This window comes from Brassica napus, unplaced genomic scaffold (assembly GCF_020379485.1).
Source record: "Brassica napus cultivar Da-Ae unplaced genomic scaffold, Da-Ae ScsIHWf_596;HRSCAF=888, whole genome shotgun sequence".
Lineage (NCBI taxonomy): Eukaryota > Viridiplantae > Streptophyta > Magnoliopsida > Brassicales > Brassicaceae > Brassica > Brassica napus.
The window spans coordinates 267501-271770 of record NW_026016655.1 but is presented as its reverse complement, the minus strand read 5'-3'; the positions used below and the strand labels follow the sequence as shown (position 1 = coordinate 271770).

The window sequence follows — 4270 nt, the reverse complement described above, 5'->3', positions numbered from 1 at the left end:
TGAAAGTGCTAGGTGCATTAGTAAGACCAAATGGCATAACAAGCCATTCATACAATCCTAACTTGGTTTTAAATGCGGTTTTCCACTCATCACCTTCCTTCATCCTAATCTGGTGATAGCCACTTCTCAAATCAATTTTAGAAAAGACACATGATCCATGCAACTCATCAAGCATGTTGTCTAGCCTAGGGATGGGATGCCTATACTTTACTGTGATGTTGTTGATGGCACGGCAGTCCACACACATGCGCCAAAAACCATCCTTTTTAGGCACAAGAAGGACAGGAACGGCACAAGGACTGAGGCTTTCCCGGATGTAGCCTTTCTCAAGAAGGTCACCAATCTGTTTCTGAAGTTCCTTGGTCTCTACCGGATTGGTACGGTAAGCTGGCTGGTTTAGTAGAGACACGCCTGGAACAAGGTCGATCTGATGCTCAATGCCTCGTTTTGGAGGTAATCCCTTAGGATTCTCATCTGGAAAAACATCAGAATACTTCTGCAAAACAACTAAAAGTTCACTCGGAATCTCCGTTGCAAGGTCAGAAGAAGAAGCCATAATAGATTCTTTGTACACAAGTAAAAGAAATGGCTTTTGAGAGTAAAGAGATCTCTTCACCTGAATTTGTTTGATATCGAAATTGGAGTTCCTTTGGGATGATTCAGGTTCATCTGGCTTGGTTTCCTTGTCACGGTTCTTCTTGAGCTGGATCTGATCTTGATGAACCTCCGAAGGTGTCAAAGGAACAAGCGTGATCTTCTTCCCTTTATGATCAACCACTACAAGAAAATATTTATATTGTGACAAATTTTTTAGTCACAATAAACATAATTCCGTAACAATATAACTATTGTGACAGAATTGTTACCATTTATGAATAGTCGCAATAATGTCGTCACAAATTTATGCGGTAACAAAAGACGTCGTAGTTTGTAACAAATAATTCTAGTAGCTAGTTTGTCAGTAAAAGTGACAAAAATAAAAGTAACAAAACCGTCACAATTATTGACTAAAAATCTGGTCTTAAAAACGTTGGCTTTGGTGACGACTAAAATGTCTCCATTTTGTAATTAATTGCAACAAAACTTAGTTACTAATTTTCCTAAATAGTGACTACAGCTTTGTCATCAATTCGTTACACTTACATACTAAAAAAAAGTCTTGAATCCGTCACTCAAATTATTAGTATTATTACAATTTGTCAATTCGGTCATTTTGGTTTCCCTATTACTAAAACTTTGTCACATTTAAATAGCTACTAATTTGACGTATATAAACTGTTAATATTTTTTTATTAAATATGTTAGCTCCGTATTAGTATTATTTATACAATTTTCATTAGAACTACACAATTAGGAAATTACTATTAAAAGAAAAACATACACAAAAATTTATATAGATATGTCAAGATTATTATAATACAATTTTCAAAAAAAAAAGATTATTATAATACATTATACATCGAACAAGAGTCTGTTAAACAATATCAGAAAGAATAAACTAAACGAAGAAGAAAATCCCAGAAGCAGAGGAAAACAAATGAATAGATTCATCAAATCTTGTAGTGTTATTTCCGCACCGGCCTTATTAACAGAGTCTCGATCTTGTAAACCGGCCATCTTGGGAGGTTGACGATCTGTTCCAATCGGATTACATCAACACTATTATCGTCACTCTGCAAATTCTGCACAGAGAAAAAGGTCTTCCAACATCGATAGGCTGGGTAATTGATCATCTCTCATAAAGGCGCACACCCATGATTAGAAGATGCATCTACAAGTGCCAAAAAAAATTGAGATTCAATACAACAAGCAGTTTAAATAACTGATTGAAATATACACCTCCTACAGAAGATTAACCATACGTAATGCAACTGAAATTAGTGATTGTGAAAATTTAGAAACCAAAAAAGAGACGGCTTAGGTTTTTAGGTAAACTTGTGAATGAGGGAGAGAGTAAGTTTTTAACTTGTGTATTTATATATATTGTATTCGATTAAATCTTTGGATACGTACTAATGAGTAATAACGTTTGGTGCCTATTACGGTAACAACCCGGATTTTAATGCTTTTTTACCGGGATTTATCGCTCTACTTTGATTCTCTAATTAATTTCTTATACTCCTTTCTAAAATTAAATATTTGGGTACTAATGAGTAATGACCGATAATCTTTGGATACCAATGACCGAAGAGTAATGACGGTATGTGCTTACTTTGTCCGTCTTTCTTCAACTACTAAATTTTATACTTTCCTAAAATTGAAAACTGTCTCTACTGGAAATGTTTTTTGAGAAAGGGCTAAAAATTCCAGTAAGAATTAATTTTTTTTTTTAAATTCCCATACAAACATAATCCTTCTTTAACTTGGCATCACAAAATTTCTATCTCTCCATTGCCATTTTATTTATTTCATTTCCATAACATAGGTTCGCTAACACTTCCATTTAATTTTATATAACTATATTACATAAACGACAATGAATATTTATATCTCTTAAAACAATATATCCACTCTTTTCTTCACACAGAAAATTCTAACTTTAACTAGATTAATATTGTTGACAAAAAAAAACTAGATTAATATTTTATAGTTTTAGTTGCACACGTATACTTGTACAAAGAATCAGTGTGAACAACTGGATCATTACTTTAATGTTACATTGCACTGAAATCAAATTTTTTGCAAAATTTCTTAAATGTAGCATGATTACGAGACCAAAATATATAAATGTTTGCATAATTTATCTCTTTATTATATTCATAACACCAATTAGAAGAAATAAATAAATAAATGTTAGTAGTTTAGTAAACCTCCAACTTGCTTCTCATATTTACAACAGTTTAATATGCATTGGTTTATACCAATTAGTAACTAAGATTTAGTTTTTCTTTCGCCACAATTTGAAACTCTCTGTTCTGCCAAAAATTCACACATTAACGGTCAAAAAGTTATTGTTATGTCACGATTGTTACGAAATCTCTTTTCGGCATATTTATGTTACTAATTCTGACGAAAATTAACAACGGCTTAAATCGTTACAATATTATGACTAAACAGTTACTATTTTATGACTAAAAAATTTTAGTCACATTAATGTCTCTAAAATGTCACAGTTTGTGACGAAAATTAACTACCACTTAGATTGTCACAATATTGTGACTAAACAGCTACTATAATATGACTGAAAATTTTAGTCACATTAATGTCACTAGAATGTCACAAATTTGTGACAAAAACAATTTGTCTCAAAATTTTGTCACAATAGCCCTCTTTTTTTGTAGTGAAAGGAGTGTCGGTTTGTGAAGCCATCATGCACGGCTCTCTTATCAAATTGCCATGGCCGGCCCAAGAGAATGTGGCATGCGTCCATAGGAAGAACGTTGCAAACGACCTCGTTCTCATATCGGCCAATGGTAATAGGGACAGTGACTTGCTCTTTCACATACTGTTCTCCAGCCTCGTTTAGCCATTGCAAACGACCTCGTTCTCATCTTAAACACAAAACGTTAGATAAAAATCCTCACTCTATCAAGTGTTTGATCCTCACCCACACACGTGTTTCTCTCAGAATTTGGATGGTCACACAACAAGTTTTCACTCAAAGTTCTAAGAAGAACAAATCAAAGAAACTCAATGGACAAAATCCAAGCAAACACAAGGGAATTTTAAAAGAGAGAAAGATAAGAGATTTTTGGTTTTGGGAATCCGTTTTAACCTCCTCAAAGGCTGGATTTCTCCTCAGCCAGCAGGCTTTCTCTTCCACCACAAATCCACAAATCAAACTTTTCGAATTCTTTTTTTTTTATAGATAGATCTTTCTTTTCTTTTTTTTTATAGATAGAGGATGGTAATGAGGGGCCCGAATTCAAGATAGATAGATTAAGAGTGTTTATGAAGAAATGGAAGATGAGAAAGATGAATGATTTAGAAGATACCAAACGAGCGGCTCTGATACCACTTGAAGGACCCTAAGATCGGCTCACTTGAATGGATAAGATTTGGATATGAACTCCGGATGGAGAACTGGATGGATTGAAGGGTCGCACGAAGGTTGCGGAAAGGTGTTCGATATTCCCGACTCCAAATGGTGCTTGATATGACCCACAAGACCACCAAGTGAAGGATCTCTCGTTGTTGCTTGATATGACTCACAAGACCAACGATTTGAGTAAGTGTTTACTTGGATATGACTAACCAAGGAACAAGACAAATTCTTAAACAAAGAACAAAGAGTTTAACTCAAACTTTAGACAAAAACGATTTCTGATTT

At 34.1% G+C, this 4270-nt stretch overlaps 1 long non-coding RNA gene across 1 annotated transcript; it reads right to left on the bottom strand.

Annotated features, from left to right (window-relative positions):
- Positions 1–1377: 1377 nt before the first annotated feature.
- Positions 1378–3276, bottom strand: LOC125604686. Its single transcript, XR_007336393.1, has 2 exons — positions 1863–3276; positions 1378–1771 (listed from the first exon to the last, which is right to left on the bottom strand). It is a non-coding gene; the product is annotated as an uncharacterized LOC125604686 (long non-coding RNA).
- Between the last annotated feature and the right edge of the window lie 994 nt (positions 3277–4270).